The 21,741-nt window shown below is 39.2% G+C and overlaps 3 long non-coding RNA genes across 4 annotated transcripts in view; all 3 read left to right on the top strand.

The window, feature by feature from the left end:
• The first annotated feature begins 95 nt into the window (after window positions 1-95).
• LOC136017706 (uncharacterized) lies at window positions 96-1,822 on the top strand. Its single transcript, XR_010614047.1, has 3 exons — window positions 96-163; window positions 640-680; window positions 1,647-1,822. It is a non-coding gene; the product is annotated as an uncharacterized LOC136017706 (long non-coding RNA).
• A 1-nt stretch (window position 1,823) lies between these two features.
• On the top strand, window positions 1,824-11,713 carry LOC136017705 (uncharacterized). Its single transcript, XR_010614046.1, has 4 exons — window positions 1,824-2,545; window positions 6,523-6,638; window positions 9,504-9,619; window positions 10,427-11,713. It is a non-coding gene; the product is annotated as an uncharacterized LOC136017705 (long non-coding RNA).
• Window positions 11,714-17,692: 5,979 nt separating this feature from the next.
• LOC136017707 (uncharacterized) overlaps window positions 17,693-21,741 on the top strand; it is a 6,634-nt gene continuing 2,585 nt past the window's right edge. The window contains exons 1-3 of one of the 2 annotated variants that reach the window (XR_010614048.1): window positions 17,693-17,760; window positions 18,575-18,658; window positions 19,870-20,001. This is a non-coding gene — a long non-coding RNA (uncharacterized LOC136017707). Of the gene's footprint in view, window positions 17,761-18,574; window positions 18,659-19,869; window positions 20,002-21,741 lie in introns of those variants that run through there. The other variant, XR_010614049.1, reaches the window with a different exon arrangement.

The following is a 21,741-nucleotide window of genomic DNA, read 5'->3' as shown; positions in this document are numbered from 1 at the left end:
ACCGCGTGGAGAGCGGAGGGAGTCCGGGGTTGTGCAAAGCCGCAGCGCCTCCTGTTGTCCAGTTGCGGTCCCGGGCTCAGCTCCTTCTGCCTGAGGGTGCTGCCGTAGGAGAGGGCCCAGGCGTGATCCTGGTTGTCATCACCTCAGAAAGCCGCTCGGCTCGGTGAGCAAACCAGCCAGGCCGAGGCAGAGCCAGCCGCTGCTGGGAATTCCCTTCAGACCCGGCTGCTATGTCGCAGTCCCAGAAGAGAAAAGCCTTCCTTGTGTGAAGAGGTGAAGAGGGCCATGGTGGCTCTGCCCGCGGCCACGGAAAAAAGAGGGTATTTCGGTGTTTGCCCTTGCCCTGCACTTGATCCTCTGTGAAAGCCTATGTGGAATCCTCTGAGAGCCCAGCTCGATTTGTCCGTGCAGTGTGCAGCAGGCTCTGCGGGAGGGAAGGGCTTTGCGGGGATGGAGGATGCGTGACAGGAGCAAGGAGCACTCTAGATGCGCTTATGAGCTTTCTAAACTTCGTGATGGTAGCCTTGGCCCAATTTACACAGAGCCTTTTCCCAACTCTGGTTACTGTAGCACCAGTTTCTGATTAAGCTGTACACTGTGGGGTTTTTTAAATTTTATTTATTTATTCCTTTTTCTCAGGGCTTGCTGTCTGTGCAGTCTGGAGAACAGCACAGGCCGAGGTGAGCAGTGGTTTTGCTTCTAAACGGGATCAGGGTCTCAGTTCCTGGCTCCACGGGTGAGCACGGCCAAGGGGGGAAACACAGCAACTGACCTGAGACAGGAAAGCACTCGCATGTGTGTGAAGGGGCGGACGCCCAGGGGACCCCGTGTTATCAGCACCGACTGTTGGAGCTGGGCCCTGCAAAGGCCACTCAGCAAGTGCCCTCTTTTTGGGAAGTGCTGTCGGGCCGGGTCGAGGGGTCTCTCCCGTGGGTAAGTGGCCTCCGGTTGTACCGCGGGGACCGGAGCTCGGGAGCGCCGTCCGCAGGTACTGCCCCACGCGTAGGACTGCGACCCATGAAATCAACGGGGGCTTTGATTTTAACTGCGGAGGGCTGTTTCAGATTGCTCAGCTTTACCTCTCCCCTGGCAGGGGCAGAGCCTGCCGCCACCCCATCAGTTTAACTTGGAAGGTCTTGATTTTACCGCAACACCATCGTCTCCTGGCCGGGAATTTCTCAGCAGCTCTTGTGCGGGGTAGACATCTAGCTGGAGAAAGAGCTGCGAGGTTATTTTTGCATCAGGATGCCTTCCCTGATGCTCACAGTACAGCCACCTTCTCTTCCCCCACCCCAGACCCTCTTCCTGCCTGCTGTCCAGGCGGGCCCAACCCAGGCGGGTCTCCTCTGAGGCAGTGGGGCCCCTCAGACTCTCCTTCCTTTTCCCTGTCCTTACCCACCCATCCTGAAGGTGGGAAATCCCTCTTCCCATCTTTTCCAATCCGAATTCCTCTCCCATCCAAGCGAGCAAACAGCAATCGGGTGGGAAAGTGCCGCTGCCCCGAGCCGGGTGCTTTGGCTGGAGCCGGGAGGTGCTAGGGAGCTCCGGGAGCAGGGGTCGGTAGCTGCCAGGAGCGCCCCTCGCTCCCGAAAAAGCCCATCAAGACGGCTGTAGAGTCGAGCGGCTTGTTTCCCTCCCTCACACAGGCAGAGCCGCCCCTGCTCTGTGCTCCTGCGCTGAGCCCTCGCTGAGAAGAGCCGGTGGGGGGCCTTTGGCACGACCAGGCTCCCGCTGCCCCCAAGCATTCCCGGTCCCCGAGGTCACGAGACGGTGCGATGCGATAAGGTGGCGTTTACCTTACTCTCTCTCGGGAGCAGCGCCCGGGCAGGTGAGGGCACTGCATGGACTCAGCACTTGCTTTGGAGCCTTTGCTGCATGAACTTTTCTTATCTCCGATCGTGACGACTAAGCGACCCTCTTTTCCTGGCCGACATGCATCCCCGCTGCCCCGTCCCTTGCAGGGAGAGCCGGGAGGACGCACCCCACCCGCCGGGTCCTCCTTCCCTACTGCCTGCTTCTCGGTCGCTGTTCTCCCTCCCCGTCAGCCGCCGCAGGGCGCAGGAGGCCCCGAGCTGGCCGGGAACCCGGGCAGTGCCGCCCTGCTGCCGGCGGGAGCGCTGAGGAGCGTCGTGCCTTCCGGAGGCCCAGTCCTGCGGGGCCGCGCCCTCGGGGCACCGGGCGGCAGGTACCTGCCGGGCTCTCAAGGGCCAAACTCTGCGGGCTCCTTCCTGGGCGCTGGAGCACATTGTGTGGCTCGTTGTAGTAGCGACTTTCCGTTGCCAGATTTTGTTATATTTTAGTTTAGTTTAGTTTTTAATTTGTATTTTACTTTTTTTTTTTTTTCAGTGCAATTAATTACGTTTCATTTTTCTAACTGTCATTCGGAGTTGACATCATGATACTTGAGCGATACTCCTGACATAAATTATAATAACCCACCTGCCTGAGAGTAGTCGTTTATCAGGCCAGTTAAAGGAGAAGTAAGCATAGATAGCGAAATGAAAAATTATCAATACGTTAATATCCGATGGTTGCGGTGATGACGGTAAGGAAGCCTCTGAAGTTTTTGTTTACTTTTTCTTTAGTGTAACAGAAGAGTTCTTAGCTAGGTAAATCATGACCCACTGTATACAATCACTTTAATTTTGCTAATGGGGTTAGATGTACATATGCTGTTTGCAGAACTCCAGCTGGCAGGATGCCCACACTGCAGTGTGTGATTGGCCAACTGTGTTCTACTTACTTTGTGCAAAAATAAATGCATTAGATATTTCTCGTTTGATTCAGAGCAGCCATGTAGGTATTTATTTCAGTTATTGGGCATTTTTTTAATGTTACAATTTACTGAAAAATAAACAGAAATGCTTCTGTTGTGTATTTCAATCAGTGTGCCAGTTCTTGTGTAATTGCCCAATATATTTTTGGAAGTTTTGTTAGTTTTGTTTCAGGGAGTGTTTTAAAGTAGTTGTAGTACTATAGCATGGAAGAACATCAGAGGAGATGGGAATTCAATTATACATGTATGCACATCAATGGCACTCATTTTGTAGAATCTAACCCAAATTGCAAAAATAGTATTTCAGGTACACAGGTTTTTTTTTCCTTTTTTTTTTTTTTTTTTTTTTTTCCAGGAAGCAAGAAAGCAAACTAGGACAGTGAGTGCAGTTAATATAAATAAACTGATATAAGAAGCAGAGCTTGGTAGGAGAGACACGTTTGCATGAGTCTTAGAATTACTTCTTTGTTAAAGTTACCCAAGTGTCTTAATGGACTAAAGTCTGCATTTTCCCCCTCTCAACAATATCTGCTTCTTGAAAAAATGGTATTTCCCCTAGAGAATAGAAAAGATTCTCTATTTGGAATCTTGTTTTTCCAAAACTTGCCGTGTGTTTTCTGTGAGAAGTATGTTTTACTGATATAACCCACGTATTGCTGTATTGGAGAAGAGATGCAGAGCTGATCAACTCTTTGTAATATTCTTGTTAAAATAATACTTCATGTCTTCTTCAAATTAATCTTCCTGTGCAGATGGGCTTGATTTGGTACCTTAGATTTTGAGCAATGGAGACTGGAGGAATGTTATCCTTTTTTCACTGCATAACATATTTTCAATGTGTTCGCTCTGTTTTCCTGTACTTGCAAAGAATTATTTGATTCCCAGTCTTTATCTCTACAGCAGTTTTACACAAAAGCATGGGGAGAGACTAGTATCCATCATAAATGGCTTTCTTGGTTGGCTTCAGCTCTGAAGAATCAAATGTACAAAATCAAGGCTGGCTTATTTAAACTCCTCCCCAGGGAGCAGTTCCACAGCTTTACCCAGCTTGCAGTTCCTAGAGCATAAATTATTTCAGGCTGCATTAACTGCACATTTTCTTGAGATGTATTAAAATGAACAGTAAGCGATTGTGGGATGTGTGGCAGCATTATCATGCATACACAAAAACACTTAGGCCATTTACTCTAACACGGGACATACATAACCTGCATATAGCAAAACTGATGTTTGCCCTGGAGAAGGACGCTCAGAGGCCCTGTGTAACATGTCCTGTAGTTTTGCACTGAAATGTGAGAATGTGAGAATCAACTGGTAACACCCTCAAATCATAAGTGAGACCCATAAAATAAGAATAGTCAACTAGTATCTATGGGAAAGTTGAGGAAGGTCTGGATTTGGTAACATTTTAGGACTCCTCAGGGGCAGCAGCTGTTCAGCATTTTGGAAAGTGGTTGGTCCTCCCAGCAGTTGGCCTAAGCTTCTGCTGTTGCTTCAAGCATTTCAAGGGTGAATCTCCCTGCTGAGCAGGTTTAAGGGAATGATATCAGGAAGGCCACTTAGCTCACCATGTGCCTTTCCTTCTGCCATCACACGAGCTCAGTTCCCTATGCAGACAAGGAAGAATGAGATTGAATTAATTCCTCCTCCACTCCTCACCAGCCAACGAGGCAGCTGCCTAAGTATTTCTGCAGTGCATGTAGTTTCAAGTTTACATCTTTTTAGGTGGTGACTTAAGGTGGGAGGGAATCCAACACTTGACCTTTCCTTCAGTTCCTCCAAAACAGAGAGATTCTCTGTTCCATCCCAACAATCTCAGAGCTCATCAGGTGTCTCTCCTAGAACTCATAAAACAAACAATCTTTTCCCCTTTTTAGAATCAATATCTAGGAATATTTGCTTCAACATCCATCCCATGCCACAAACACTTAAAATCTTTTTTAACATTATACTTAGAGGCAGCTGGAACTTCAGCCTCTGCAGACATATCTCCTCACCCTTTGCAGGGCATTTCCTTTTGCTGAAGACACTGATGAGATATGAAGGCTTTTCTTGAGATTAAATGGGATTTCTGTGGCCCCCAACATTGAGTCTTCAGCTGTGAAACCTGTGAGATCTACAAACGCACACACACATATATATCTACATCTATATATCCACAGTCAAGCTGTTGTCCTAAGAGAACCAAAGAGTTGGACTGGAATAACCAGCTGAAAATTCTGGTGTATTAGCTGAAAGGCAACAGAGAGCAGAGATAATATGATCAAATTTTAAGCCAAAATCAAGTATATAGGGCTGAGTCCAGCAAATACTTTGGCAGGTGTTTAGCTGTAATTTCTCCGTTTATTGCTTACAGCTTTCTTCAAAGCCAAGAGCGTCTCTGACCTTGTGTCTATAATAACGGGTATGTGTGAAGGGGTTCTAAAAGTAACTCATGTAATTTCTCATCAGTTATATAATAAAATGGCACATATCTGGTATTATTACAGTCACATCATACTAAAAAATAAATCTGGGATTCATGACCACTTAAAGTGACCAAATGATTTTCTTATTGTAATGATTTTCTCATTATAAATATGGTTTTAACTAAAAAGGCTTGAACTTCTTTCCAACGTCATATTTATTTTTATTTTGAATTATAAAGGGAAATGCCATTATGCGAATAATGTGTTTCAATTAGGGAAAAAAAAAAAAAAAAGCCCAAAATCATAGGATGAAGAAAAATTTTAACTATTTCTGTTGGCATAGAACTGGCAAATACAGATATCTCACAATCATAATGGAGATTAGTAGAGCTGGGTGTGCATATTTGTTATGGATCAAAGATAGGATATAGTGATTAGAAGAATGACAATGCTTTCAACGCTCACAAAGGGATTGAATGTGTGATTTATAATACTAATTCCACAAAACCTTTCCATGGCTGCTTACTGCACAAGGGATTCAATATGGATTGATCACTGAAAAAAGAAAAGTATTTCCTTCAGCTCAGCTGGATCAAACCCTTACAACTAGCCAAAAAGCTTTTCAGTATTGACACTCTCTGATTCAAGAGATTATTCCCACCCACCCTCCCCTCCCCACCCCGTTTACTCCACTCTCCTGCTACAGATTACTTTCCCCACAGTGTAACTGTCAGAGAAATTTGTATGTTGTATTCCCAGTGGCCATACTTCACAGTTCAGTATTTTAGTTTATAACAAATTTACTTTGTCTGAGTATTTATGGACATTTTATATGGCAGAAATATTAAAACAAAGATTCTGATGCCCTTACAGTAGTCTGTAACCTGAAGATACCTACCTCTGATTTTTTATTTACTCACAGTCAGAAGCACAGACTCAGTTATGAATCTGCCACTGGTTCTACTAGAGGACTTTTGAATGTCATTTAAACTCTCTTTGTTCTAGCTCCTGGTCTCTAAAGTGGACTAATGCTACCTGGGCATCGTGGTGAAACTGTATACGTAAATATGCTATTATCCTTGCTGGAGCTATTGCATTGGTGATAATTTTGAGCAAGCGTATTGCCATTTTAAGGCAGAATAGACTAGTGCTCTGACTGTAGTAGCACACTGAAAAGGAAAGAGCAGAAACCTTGCTCAGAGCTGGGGGTGCTTTGAACTATTACCAAGGCTTGGTATCCACTGACTAGTAAATAACTGGCATCAACTCACTAGTACTAACTACATGTAAGCCATAGTAAGCAAAGTAGTTATGCTCCTACTTTCTTTTTTCCTTTAGGTAACTGCTATTCAGCTTTCCAAGGACTCTTTCTGGCATTTTCTGGAGAGCCCATACCAGGCTGTACATACTTCCTATGCACCATGCTGTCCTGATTTCTGATTGCCCAGATAAAGGTGACTATTACCATATGGTGAAACACCATTAACTCCTCCTGACTGTGCTCCAGTTTCCTCCCAAATCTTGTAGGGCACTATGTGCATCTCAGAGTCACTCCAGAATGAACTTGGATCTTGGCAATGATGTGCGCTGGGTGTAGGACTTATTACATGACATGGACTCAGCTAGTTTAGCAGAAAAGAAACTGCATTTTTTCTACTTTCTCTAGCCAACTGAACAATGTTTTAATGTTCCTTTTTTTTTTAAATAATAATAATAAAAAAATCCCTGTAACATTAACAGATTAATAACATAGATAATACAATTTGTATGATATTAGAAAGCGTAGTTATCTGGTGAGGCTTAATTAAATAAAATAATGATGTGTACCCAGGAACTGAGATTGCACAAGGTTTTCCAAAACTAGATACATTCATCCACTGATTAAATTTTGGACTTTGCAAGCTGCAGAGATAAGGCTTAACCTGTTTAACAAAATAACTAATGTTAACAAAAAAACACCTTCAGGCTTTGATCACCATTGTGTTCATTAAGGGAGGGGTACATACTAATAATAAATATGTGGAAAAAGGGGAAAAAGCTTTCCCTGATTTCCTGTATATCAGAGACAAGAATCACTGTAGCTGTCATGTCTGGAGCTCAAGCTGAGGATCTATAGGATACAGTGGCAGCACTTCTGGAACAACTACTAAGCAATGTGTGTGGCTTGGTAGGGGAAAAAAATATAGTGTTTGGGATTTCACTTGACATCTGCCCTCTTGGGTGCTTACTCACTTTGCTTACACGACCTGGAGTCTAAATTCTGTAAAACAGGAAACATTTATGAACCAAGGCTTCAACCTTTCTTGCAGCCTAACTACATTCCCCAGGAGCTAGCCCCTGGTCTTCTGCAAGCAGAGCTGTCACACAAGAGATACAGTAAGATAACACAACATACTCATTTTCAATTTTACCACAACTATTAACCTAAAGAGGAAACCCATGTCTAAGGATTTTTTCTTCTTCCTAAGATTATGATTTTTTTTTTATAAATGCAAATCATTCTTGTCATTCAGCAGCTTCTTACTAGAACTTCCTGATGCAAATACCTCTTCACATGCAGAGGCTTTTCTTCCACATCCCACTGTGACTCCCGCAGAGAGGAACTGTTCTAGATAAATGAAACTGTTCAGGCTTTACTTACCATGTAACTAGCTTGAAATGAATCTGTTCTCTAGGCTTACAGCTGCATTAAACTGCTAATAGAATTCATCTTCAGTGAGGCGATCGAACACTTCATTCCTGTTCTGAACCGTTCTACTGGCCTTCGACAGCTAATGAGAATCCTTTAGAACAGATCAACTACTTGATATTCCACCTTCTGGTACTCCAGCTACTGTGGGATTCCTTCTAGAGAGAGGGAGAAACAAATTAGACACCAAACACAAAACAAATTAGACACCAAACACATATGCTTCCTAGAGCGTATTACAGGCCTTTAATCAGTTATCTTGCTATCAGAAGAAGAAAACCTGCTATTAATTGGGATGTAATACGACTGGCTAATGTGTTTTTAATCTTCAACAAATTTTTGGTTACATTAGCGAGATAAAAGTTGGTCATCTTGCCCAGTATAAGAAGTATTGTTTGTTTGCAAGAAGTACACTGGCTACCCCTTTGAACTCCAGGAATACAGTTAGGTGGGGAAAAAAAAAAAGCTACAAAGCTGTAGCTGAAATCTACAAAGAAAGGAGAGGATAATAGAAGACATTTGCCTGTTAGATCAGTGCAGCCTTTCAGTCAGGTGGGTGCTATATTTGAATCCAACATATGCAGCTAATGCCTACAGTTCCTTGTTACATGGATGTTTGGGACCCAAATGAAGAAAAAGACAAAAACAAAATGTTTGGGACCCAAATGAAGAAAAAGACAAAACCAAACCCTACCCCCCCAAAAAAACCCCCAAAAAACCCTTCGTTTTTACCAACAATAACATAACTACAAATATGTAACAGGCTTAAGTGGATTACAAGTGTAGTTTTGTGAACTGTTGCAGTCCAGAGATTCATGGAAATTCCAGTGCTTTGAGTTCAGATTATATACAGGAAACGATATTTGTGGGTTTTTTTTTACTCTTACTGTTACAAGCTGCTTCACTCTGCCTGTGTTCTAGATAGCCAGCTTTTCTTTCCTGATCAATGTGATCCTGTAGGTTTGTGCCATAGTTATGACTGTCTTGATAGACTCACTTTGACTTTTCACATTTTCTTTTGACTTAGATGTCTTTTTTATTATTATTTATTAATTAATTTATTTATTTCCTGAAGTTTGATTATTTTTGGCACATTTTATCATCCTGATATTTGTTGGATACTAGAATGGTCATATACCTTCTTGGTCCACTTGTACTTCATACTTTGTGTGTGAAAAGAGCTACTGTTAAAATTTAACTTTCACCAGACAGCTGTCAAATGTGTTTGATACTTCTGTTCTCTGAAGGACAGGCTAGTAAAACTGGAAGACATGGGGTCAGGATTCCTCTCAGAGAACTGGTTTCAGACTTTTTGCTCACATATTAACACTGCAAAGCTGGTTGGTTTATGGAGTCTGAGACAGAGTTTATCCTGTTGAGACGAGTCTATCCTGTTGCAGGCAGTCCCTCCTATTGTAAATAAAATACTGATGATAGAAAGTTTATTGGTGATGCTAAACAAGTCACACACGGCCGAACTGGCTTTTCATCGCCAAGCTGCCTCTTTGAAAATTAGGAAAATTAGTTGGGGGGGGGGGGGGGGAAATGTGTCTGTAATTATGTCTAGGAAGTGACTGTGTTGCATGGTGCACAAATTCCCATCCAGGATATTTGTACATTTCGTTTCCAGGGCCAAACTGACTGTCAGCAGAATGGGGTTGCCATACACAGGAGACAAAGGGGGATGAAAAGGGACAGATCCGCTCTCCCACACTGTGCCCACGGATCCCTAGGCTCACCTTGCAGGTCTCTAACGCTGCCTCCGGATGACGCTGAAACTTGTGGGCCTTCAGATATAACCTCACTCAAGGGAGCAAATTCTGACCAATGCTCCCCACACAAACGCCTTCACGTCCCGTCCCCGAAGGCTGGAGGTCGCGCGTGTCTCCCGAGTCCGAGTGATGCTGTGCGAAACCTTGCGTGGCATGGCCCTCCCCGCCGACAGGGGGCGCTTGCTAGGGGTGGCAGCCGGCACCGCCCTCTCTCTCCCAGCGGGAACCTCGTTGCTTGGATACGGAGCGCGTCCTTCCCCTGCCTTCCCGCTTGATAGGGAGCGGCGGCAGCCCTTGGGGGGTCTACGGGCCTGGCTCCTTGTCGCCCTCGGGGCCGCCGGCGTCTTGTGGGGCGGGGGCAGACGAGCAGCCTTCCTGTGCGGGGCTGTGTCGGTGTGTGGGGTGCTTCGCTGAGGGCAGGCAGGCCCTTTGCCTGCTCGATGGGGAGAAGTGGGGCTTGGGGAGGGGGGAAGGTCACCGTTTTCTGTAGTGGAAAGCTTTTTGTGGTTACTTTGAGAAAGTGTTGCACTTTATCCTTTTTCAGTTTTTTTCACTCTCTTGAGTTTCTGTCCAAGTCCCGATTTAAGCTCCCCAAAATAGAAACAGTTCAATTGTTTCTTCAGGTAAAATGCTAATACCTATTGCTGGTGCTTAATTGTGCACGTTCAGAGCAGTCTGATTAAAGTCAATGGGGCCCTTAGCAAAATGAAGTAGTCTTTGCAAGGCTGGGTTCTGTGTTGGTGTATAAAATACATAACCTCATTTCTGTTTGAATTTACAGGCTGCATAGAGTGGGAGAAAATTGCTAGAAAACATGAGCATTTTGGACTGAGTTATATGGAAGAGCTGAATATGAGACTATATGCAGGGAATCTCAGTGGGATAGTCTGAAGATCAAATAAGCAATAGTTACTGTTCCTAGGAACGTGAGCATTTAGCCCTTATTGGAAGATTTAACACCAGATCAATTGCATCAGTTAAGAACATTATCCTCTCCAGAGGTAGAAGAGTCCACATAAGCCTGTCATGAATGTAAATAAAAATACTCCTAATTAATTCATCGGGTGTTCTGAAGTTCACAAAAAGGATCTCTTTTGATGTAAGAGACATGAAAAAACAAACTCCTCATCTCAGGGTGATGACTCAGAGAAATAAATCTGTGGCAAAAGACAGTGCTGACAAAAATGGGGGAACTTGCTCTGAAAAAGTTAACAGGGAAAGTGCCACTTGTAGTCATGAAAGTACAGTTGTAAACCTGCCAATAATACCATCATTTGCAGGTACCTAAGAAAATCCTAATGGTCAAGCACCCAGCACCATCTTAGAAGCCAAGTTACTGCAGGTCTAATGTTCATGTTAATAGCTCCTTTATCTCATTAAAAAAGACAAAAGTTATTAGTAAAGGATAGAGTGCATATGCTACAGATGGATCTCCAGAATTTAAAAAGGGATAAAACTGGAGAAATAGATACTGGAATATAACAGATAGTGATGAATTTAGCTCTATAGATTCTGATACTAGTAAAAGCTCTTCAAGAAAGGGAAAAGCAATCTGGTAAAGCTGTAAGAAGCGAAGCAGAGTAATTTTAAGAGTAAAGCAGCAAGATTTAGATGTTGGATTGGGAAGGGTGCTGAGAAAAGGAAGCAAGCAGCCAAGTGTGAGGTCTGCTCGAGAGCAGTTGAAAGAGGCAAGAGATGTGACTAGACCAGACACTTCAAAAATAGATGAGAAGAACTTCCAGCAGCGCAAACCTGAAGAGCCTACTTCCACACCAGCATTGCCTGTGAAAGTGGTTGCAAGGTCTATTGATGAAATAATTGCTTCCCTGCAGTCTACTTCTCCATCTCCCTCAGACCAGACGATCAAAGAACTCCTGGAGAGTGTTCTTGGCCAGAACTACAATATAAAAATGGAAGTAGGTGAACCAGAACAAGAGCAATATTTTTCTCTTGGGTAAATATTACTTTTACAAGAGTTGTATATTTTTTTCCCAGCTTCTACAATGTGTTACATCACAGAAGCCAGACAAAACAAATCAATAAAGACACTAATGTATCATAGAATATCCTTCACTGTTTCTTCTGCCATTTTTTTTTCATGTCCTTAAAAAATGAAATGAGCCAGTATCAAAATAAATTAAAATAGAAGTTATTTTGGGGTATTATTTTTATTATACTGCTTATAGTTTAGTGCATCTTTTACTTTAATTTCCTTTCCCTTTTTTAAAGATGATACATTCCAGTCTGATGAAAAAATGCATTAAATGCATTTGGGATCTTGTTGGAAGTATTGCTTCCTTTAGTTATTGTTTAGCTTGTAAAGTCTTGAAAAGGCAAATTCTTTATTGTTACAGTTAAGTAGATTGTGTGAGCAGCTGTAAGAGAGTCCCTCCCATTAGTTGCAGCGAAAAGTAACACTGGACATCAGGTAGATGCTGCAGAAAACTTTTTAGATTTTTACCAGAGGATTGCTGATTAATTTGTTGACTAGTAACTTACTATCAGGTGTCTTTTTATCCTCTCTTAGCAGGACTGTTGGTTTTGTTCTAGTTCCAAGGGGATTGAAACTTACGTCACAAAAACCACTATCACACTTGGTATTTGTGCTAGCACTTGTAAGGGCTGCTGTAGAATGAATAGATCCATGGATGATGGTGAGCTATTCCTTTTTTCCAGCAGCAACTGACTCTGCAAGGAAGTGTGGAAGACTGATGAAAAGTATATGAAACTGTGTTTTAGGAGGTGGTAAAGAACATTGTGTCCCACAACTATCAGAATGCTACCTTTTATGACCAAAAAGTATCGCTTTAAGAATGTATGTATAGTACCTTATATTACATTAATGTGAGATTGTCTGTCTTTTGATTAAATAAAAAAAAAAAAAATAGGGGGAGGAAAAATAAATGCTGAACTTAGTTTAAATGTGTAAGTCCATGCAATAGTCTGAAACTGTATTTCCAGTAGATTTATGTCCTCTGATTTGGTTTTCCACTGAGAGCTGTTTGTGTGTTGAGACATTCACACTGTCTCCCACTCCATGTATATTTCCTAGTGTATTTCAATTAGGATTGAAGTCAGAGACTCCTCAGTGTGGCAACATTGAGATGATCCCTCTGCATTGCTTGACTTGTATTTTAGGAATCTAATAATTTGTGACTGTTCTTTTTGGTTGAGATTTGTCAGCTGGTTATAAGAATATTTCAGGCAGATGGGAGAAAGGCTAAAGAAGATCCTGGACCTGGAAAACCATTTCTTGTTCAACTTACTGGGAATAATTATTAGTAGTTGGTAACATGTGCTGAGTTGCATGGTTTTTCTTATGCTTTTATAAGTATGTCTTATGTTCTAAGTAACATTTCTGAAGTTTGGCCTCTAGCAAGTCCTGAGACTCTAAAATTGGAGAGAACAGGTATTTTTGATTGTTTGAAGTGAGAACTGCTGGGCTCTGAGCTTTGAAAATCTGACCTCTGGTGTACTGTGATGTTTAATTCTTTATTTCTAAAACTTACATCAATCAGGCTGAAAGTAAAATAAAATTTTGAAATTGGTGATGACTTTCTGGTCCAATTGTTTGTTGTTTAATTTTTAATTTTTTTTTAATGTATGGGGATATGGACATTAGTGAGGGTAAACGAGACCCTTGCTGATTACATTTTTTCTTTTTTTTTTTTTTTAAATCAAAGGCATTTGCAGCAGGTGTCTTTTGAACTTAAGTGACCTTATAAATAAGATGCAGACTCTAGCATTTCTTTATTATTATTATTGTGCATGGTTTATTTGCTTTACAGTGAGCTTCAAGTCTTTCCTTCTGTAATGAAGTAAATGTATTCTTTTAACTGAAATAGAAATACTAGGAAAAGAACTACTAAAATAAAAACAAGCTCTCAGAATTAAATGTGTTTTTCTTTTCCTGCTAAAAGAAAATTCTGCTCTCTCTTTTTTTTTTTCTTGATCTTGCATTAATGACTGGTTGGCATTGATAGCTTATGATACTGCTGTGGGGGCTGAGTACTGGTTTTGGTCCTGCATTGAAAAGACTATTATCTGGGGAATGGAATGCCAGCTCGGTGGGACATTAGTACTTAGTCCTGTTTCCTTTGAGGGAAATCAGTTGTGAATAATGATTCCTACAATTTCTGCTAAAAAGTAGAATTTTTATTATAAGAATAATACAGTTGACAATGCCTGGAGGAATTTTGTTTTCTTGAGGCTTGTTGCTACCCCTGAAGTATATTGATTTTTTAAATTATATGTTGGATTTAGTATCCATAGGAGGGTGTTTATATTCATTTCAGAAATGCATTTTCTTGGTCTTCAGCTTTCTAGAACCTTCAGATCATTTTTAGTTAGTTACTGTTTCCAGCAGATCTGTTCTTTGACACCTGAGATGAGCTTGTGAGAGAGGTAACTGAATGAACATGTTTGTTCTTTGAAAAATAATGTAAAATTTGAATGCTTCTATTAAACAAGGACTGTACAGTGCACCATACTAGCAGCAAGTCAGCATAAAATACACATTAGTTTAAAAAACCCCCATGTCTAGCTCTCAATAGTGAGGCCTTGAAAAGTTTTTCTCTGTAATGCATTAATACTCTCAAAAGTGCTTTGATGGAGATTACTTACTGTTAAAATTCAAGAAGAGATAGACTTCTTGAATTTGCGTTATATCTATAAGCAAATACAAGCATTTCCTTGTAACTTTACACTATCTCAATTCTTTGTGTGTTCATTATACTTCAGCTGACGTGACAATTGCGCAACAGACCATATGCTACTCTCTTTAGGTGTTATAACGTGTATTCTAAGTATCATGGGCTTCAGTTTATTTCATTTAGTTAAGTGGTGAAAACCACAACTCTTCCTGCTGGTTTTCTTATTTTCTGCTTACGTGTGGCTCATGGAATGATCTCATGATCTTAAAGTCTTGTTAAAATGTGGCTAAATCAAGACCACGATGCTTGTTTTTCCCTGAGTTTGCTATTACATCCTTCATTCAGGTGGCACATATTATTGACTATGCTCAATAGGCTTAATCATGGCAAAGGCTATGGCACTTCCTGCCACTTGCTGAAGGGAGCTGCCCAGTCTTCAGGGGTGGATACTTCTACTCCGGGATATGTGATTTGTTTGTTTGTTTGTTTGTTTCCTAGAGCAGTTAACTCGTATTATTTTACTTTTTTTTTTGTTGTGGGTTTTGTTTTTTTTTTTGGTTGTTTTTTTTTTTTAAGATGTTTTCTATTCATAACCTTGCAAGAAACTGCCTAGGGAGAGATGTGAGAGGTTATTTACCTGTGACTTCGGAAGTATCCGTTTATTTCTTCAAAGTTACCAATGCAAGTATCTAATAAAAAACAATCAAATAGTGCAATTTGTTACATTTCCTTATGATCATTAGGCCCATATAATTTATGCTTGTCCTAAAAATGCTACATGCTTTATGGGGCAAGAACTATCTTTTTATCCTGAAGTCTAACAAAATAGGAGACTAAACCTTACTAGGTCATAAGCTGTTATGAGAATGCTTTGGATTTTTTTTTTTTTAAATCAGATAGATTGTAATCTCTCAGAGTTTCAGGCTTTGTCAAAGGGACACAGGGTGATCAGCTGTTTGTGAATAGTTTGTATAAATTCACCACGTTAAAAGAAAGTTTTAAAATATTTGTACATTCACACATTGACTTTTTTTGTCATTTATCAGGGTCTTTTCTGCACTGGTCATACAGAATTTTTGTGACAAAACAGAGAGGAAAATAAGTTATTTAAATACCATGATGAATCAAAGACACACCAGATGAAGCTAAGATAAACTGAGAGGTATTTAAAAACCCCCACAAACCCAAATAAAAACAAAAATCAATTTTCTGTATGTCAGGACTCACAATGAATCTTTTCAGCTACAAAGGATGCCACAGACAAAAAAAAAGTGACTGAAAATGTTAAAATGGTTTGTAATGAATTATCAAGGTGTTTGGGTACCTAAATATTTTCTGTATCTGTAAGGGAAAGGCTGTGGCTAATAAAATTGTTTTTAAAGGCACAGCAGAAGGTTTTATCACAGGGTTAAAATATCAGTGCAGCTTCCTCAAGAATAGGCAGAACGCTCAAGAACAGACTCCCACAGGAATTACGAGTTGCCACAGATCTGAACACTCTTATTTCCCAAAGTTAGATCACAGCTCTTGGGCCTTGGTTTTGTTAATGCAAACACACAACCCATAGTATATACAGGCAGTATACATCATTTTATTAAAATAACACAATAGCACTGTGCTTGCAATTCACCCATGGGGAGTGGACAAAAGAGAAAATGCCGCACCCAAAAAAGGAAAGCAAACACATAACATGTACAGATGTCTCAAATGAAATTAAGAAAATATTTGCTCATATAATCTGTTGGTTTTGACAGATCGGGAAAATGAATACGTAAAATTGTAATTTACATATTATGCAGTCTTTTAGAAACATAAGTTGATCCAGTCTGGTTAAATGGAAAACTTTGTGAAAATTTCTCTTTGATTTTATAAATGAAATGATAAATTGCATGGGGAAAGAATTACAGATGGCTAAGATGGACTGTAATAATTACTTTTCCGTGGTAATCACGATGTCTGAAAATATGCATTTGTTGCAAAGAAAAGGAAAGTTATTTGGTATAGCTTGAGAAGATAATGCTGAATCTGTTCATTTTAGTCCTGAGTTGTATTACATTCCTCTACTTTAATTCCTTGCTTTCATGGTGATGAAAAAGTAGTAAGAATAGTTTTTTTCTTAACCTGTCTTTTTTATTAAAGGTAGATTAAATTATTAAAGCTTTAGTTAAAAGCAAATCACCAATGTGCAACTTCATAGCTTTATATTGCTTTATAGTTTACATTCTTGGGGTAATATATGCATCTATTGCTTTGTGTTGGCCTGGAGACTACTACTTTTTTCCTTTTCATTTTCTAATATGCAAGGAAAAATGTTACAGAATATACTTCTTGCATGATATTAGATTTAGATGCAAAAAATCCAAGGCATTAAAAAAACCTGTATTTTTAGATTGCTACATGGACAATACGTTCAATGAAGTAAAAATTCTACTGCGTGGGAGATTCTTACAGTAAAAGAGCAAATGGAAGGCCGTAGTGCCAGCAGAGGATTTTTTTTCATGATGTGATTGACCGTTTCTAACACATATTCAACTGATAGCTTTAATGCCTTTTTGCATCAACTTGTGGCTCTGTTTTCCCTAGGAATATTTAACATTTCTGTAGCAGTTTTAAAGAACTGTATTCTAAAATGAAACGTAGTTTAGATGTGATATTTCTGTTTGTTACTGTTATCTTTAAAACTTGGTTCCTCAAGCCAGTATATGGCACAAAGGGTAAAGTACGTGTGTGCTGAATTACGTATATGTATGCTAACCAGGTGCTTAGAAAGTGCACTGTCCTTAAAACTACCATCTGTTTTGAGACTTCTTGCTGCATTTTATTTCTGTTTGGTGGTTTGGTTGTGTGTTTTGTTGTTTTGTTCGGTTGGTTGGTTGGGTTTTTTTGGGTTTATTTATTTGCTTTGCTTTTTGTTGTTGTTGTTGTTGTTGTTGTTGTTCTTGTTGTTGTGTGTGTGCACATACTTGTAACCAAAAGGGGACTTGCTGAATTGTCCCTTTGAGAAATAGTAGTATGTATGAGAACTTAGAACAACTTCAAATTTTATAGTAGCTTTTCTGCTACTGGAGCAATTATAGTTCTCTTTGTGGAGAAAATGATTAACTGAAAATTGCACTCATCTTTTAAACTTCTTTACTATAAGCAGTTCCATAGAGAATTTACTTATAGTAAAGAGTTAAGTATGTGTGTAAATGTCTGCAAAAGATGAGCCTAATATAATTTGGTTTTCAATGTACTTTTGTTTTAAAATAATTTATGGCCCAAACTTTATGTATATATGTATTGTTTTGTTGTTGTTCTGTTCTGTAAGGTGGTGTTAATAATACATGTATTTTTTATTTATTTTTTTTTAGCATTCTTGTTTGACACTAGTTTTCTGCTCTTGCTTATACAACAGGCTGCTGAACATGAGGAAATGAAAACTGAATATCAAGTCGTGCCAAGTTTTCACCAAGCAAGCCTGGTAACATTCTGCATTATCTAGGAATGTTATAATAACTTCATAATGCTTCTGTTTGCTTGCAGAGTTGTTAAGATAGGTAGTTCATATTTTAAGCTGATAAAACTGGGAAGGAAATGAAATAGTCCTTGAAAACATTTTGCTGGTTCAGAAATCACAAGTATAACTTTATTTTTGTCTCTTTCTCTTCTGTGTCTCTTGTTCATTCCTTTTCTTACGGAGCTTGATTCTCCAACTGCTGTATATAAAGAATTTTGCTTTTATTGAATAGCATGCCAATTAGGGAAATGGAATCATACGAGATTAATCTATATTCATTATAGATTAATGCCCATCATTCTGTGCATTTCATTCAAAGAGTTTAAAAAAATTTAAACTTATATATGTTTCATGGGTTGCTTACTGTTTAGAGGCATCAATGATCTATTTGCTTTAAAGGATCATAGATCTCATTATAATTTTCTGATGTATGTTTCTTCCTACATTTTGCAATTTCTTCTTACAGGTGCGATGTAGAAGAAATAGACCAGATCTTTGATAAGAAACTTCTATAGATATTATTATTTAGTGTTAGTCATTGTAAGTCCTTTGCCTATAACTGTGTTTATTTTTGGAAATCTAGTTAGCTGTTAAGGAAGCATTTGGCTAAAGATAAAATTGATACAATATTCTGGGTGCTTCATAATATGCATGGATGATGAAAGAATAATTACATACAATAAATATTGTTCTGAGTTAGTTGTCAGGGAGCACAAAAGTGTTTCTAAAAAAGTTTGTATGTTCACCGCTTACATAATTTTTTTCCTCTTTCCCTCAGAAGAAACCAATAGTTCAGAAACAATTTCAAGCATCAGAAAATGAATCTCTACCTAAAGATGAACTCTTAACATATAATAAGCAGGTAAGCAGGTGTTTAGTACTGTTGTGACATGGTATTAATTTTCCCATGCTTAAGGTTTGATTCTTTACAGCATATAGAGGTCTGCAAGCTGTTTCCTTACCACCTGCCCTTTAAAAGAAAGTTTTCTATAAAACAGGTCTTCATACTGGTCTTGCAGCTTAAGGTTAGAGGAGAAAACAAATTAAGGTTCATTCGGTCAGATGTTGGGTTAGGCTTTTCTTTATGAGATTGGAAAGAAGATTACAAATGAAACAATGTATAAATAGAATCCTAATCTACATTTAACAAGTGGATGCCTTCCTGGAATCACAGAATCCCAAGGGTTGGAAGGGACCTCAAAAGATCATCTAGTCCAACCCCCCCACAAGAGCAGGGTAACCTACAGTACATCACACAGGAACTTGTCCAGGCGGGCCTTAATGCTCAATATCCTTTTGCTTTTGTGATATTTCACATACACATGACAAAAACTTTTGTTCTGATATCAACTCTATAAAACTTAGCTTTTTAGTAGAGAAAACATATTAGGTTTATAGAGACAGTAACACAGAGGACAAATTTGCTGCTAAGACCAAATTATGTCTTTTCCCACATGTTGTCAGTTTCTAGTGTTCTGGTATTTCAAGCCTATAACCAGATAGTAAAATAAAATCTTAACCTGATTCCTCCTGTAGCTTCAATGTAAAGAATTACTTTGCCTTAAGGTTATTAGATATGTTTATTGTAAAACAGAATAACACTATTTATTATGTTTACATTGGTATAATGAGAAGGACAACCAAGAATGAGATGTTTCCATTAGGCAGTGTTACGTGCAGAGATATAGGATAGTGTTGGCCTAAACTTACATAAGATGAATACAAGGCTGATTAAGCTACATGGGAAGATAGAGACAGGTGTTGAAAAGGAGATAAAGGGATGAAAATGAAAAGACAAAGAAAGACACATATGTAGGATACTTGTGGATGGCCCAATATCTGCAAATACATTGTTTCAAGGTCTAGTTATTGTAAAGCAGAGGTCTAGTTAAAATGAGAAGCCTCCTGAATGGAGGTATTCTGGGTCTTGCTTCAGCTGTTTCTTCAGCTCCTTCTACTGATAACAGTTTGGCCCTGAGTGTGTCTCTTCAAGCTACAATAAGAAAAAGATAGCGGTAGTCACACACCTAGAATTCTAGAGCACTAGCACCCAAATTTTCTGATCAATTTTAGGATAATGCAGAAGCAAGGATGCCCGCAGCTTACCCTGAAGAGCTAAGGGACAGGGGAGCTCTAAGAACGGCTCACAGGGAGATGGCAGAAACTTCATATTGGTCCTGGCACTGCATTCTGCAATGGGGCTACAGCAGGCGTGAAGCAGAGTCTAAAGTGACCTGGTGATACTGCCCTTGAGCAGTTCCAGTTGGCAGGCATTCTTCTACATCTAAGGATTCATAATTTCTTAGCAAATTTAGTGTAGCAAAATTATTTCTGTTAGGTGTATTTGAGTTCTTCTGGTGAAGAAAATGGATGAAAATGAAATTCTATTACTTTTTAAAGATTCTGCTAAATTAGAAAAAAATATTGTGCTTTGAAACTTTCCATGTAATATTTGTCTATCTATAGGTCAGAAATGTTTTTAATCCTTCTTTAACTGAAACCTCATGTGCCGTTTGTACTTGGCTATAATATTTTATATAATTAATATTAATTATAATGTTTGCAGGTAGTTTTAAAAGTATACTCTCTAACATCAGTTGATCTGTTGGTTACTATTGATCCTTTCGTTACTAAACTAAATATGCTAAATGATGTGTAAACAATACACAATACAATGTCATGGATGGTAATTTTTATAATATTCAAGGATATAGTAAGATAATTTTATGACCTCTAAATTATATACTGTTTGCCAACAGAGCATTTTCCCAGTTATCTAAACAGTACTGGGGTACTGTAATATTTTTTAGACAGAATTATTTTGTGCAGCATGCCACTTCTGTAATGCACTGGTGGTACTGTCGCAACAACACCCATCAGAGCGTCTTCAGCGATCTCGCAACACAAAGTAGTTCACAAGATTGGCACCTCAAAAAATAACATATGTTTGGTTCTATTTAACCCAAGTAATACGTAACTTAAATATATTATTTAATTTGAAAGTGCATGCTTTCACTTTTACACATAGGAAAAATAATGGAGAAAAATTAAAAAATAAATAAAATATAAATGGTGTTAAGAAACCATATGTATTAGCTAAATGCTCTATCAGATTGTTAGTAGAACTATTTCTGTACAGAGTGAAGGTAATGTACTGTATATTAGCATTTCTATAGAACATTATTCGTTGGCATGTGTTTGTGACATCTTATTTTTGAAATAATTTTGCTTTGCTTAGTGGGCTGCAGGGCCCATACAATTTCAAGATTAACTGGTTAATTGTGCAGATGAACTTGCAGATTTGGTTATACAGAAAGTCAGATGAAAAAATGCAGCTATTTGCCTTAGGTGTTGTAGTTTTGTTACATATGTAACTGAATTACATAAATATTTTGATTAAAATGTGTGTTAGTACACTGTTATTTTTACAAAGAAAATGAAATAAAATATGACATTATACACATAGTCTGTTGCCTCATGTTCTCTGGTTTTAGGCTTAAAGGAACTTCCCTCTGCTTAAGATGATCTCCATAATTCACTAGCAAGAGAGCGTTGAACTTCCCCTTCATGATGTTTCATGAAAAACAGAATATGACAGAATTTTGGTGTATGATTTTATAGTAGTAGCTGATGTAATTTTAGTTTCGGAGGTTTTCATTAGCCATATTGGTATCTAAGACATGTACAAATATTGTTGAGTATCTTCAATTACTTTAGATATCACATATGTGAGTTTTTTTTTTTCCCCTAAATTATTTCAGTACCTGGGCATTCCGAAAGCTGGTAATGGCAATGCATCCTATCAGGTTACCTTTTTTTTCTTGAGACTGCACAAGAGATCATGAAAGAAATATTTACTTGACGTTCAAAACCAAAGCTATAGTCTTATATTTCACTCAATGATAAGTTTTCAGGTAGATATAATACTTTTTTTTTTTTTTTTTT

The sequence above is a fragment of the Lathamus discolor genome, chromosome 6 (assembly GCF_037157495.1).
Source record: "Lathamus discolor isolate bLatDis1 chromosome 6, bLatDis1.hap1, whole genome shotgun sequence".
In the NCBI taxonomy this organism is placed as follows: Eukaryota; Metazoa; Chordata; class Aves; order Psittaciformes; family Psittacidae; genus Lathamus; species Lathamus discolor.
This window is presented reverse-complemented; position numbering and strand designations above follow the sequence as displayed.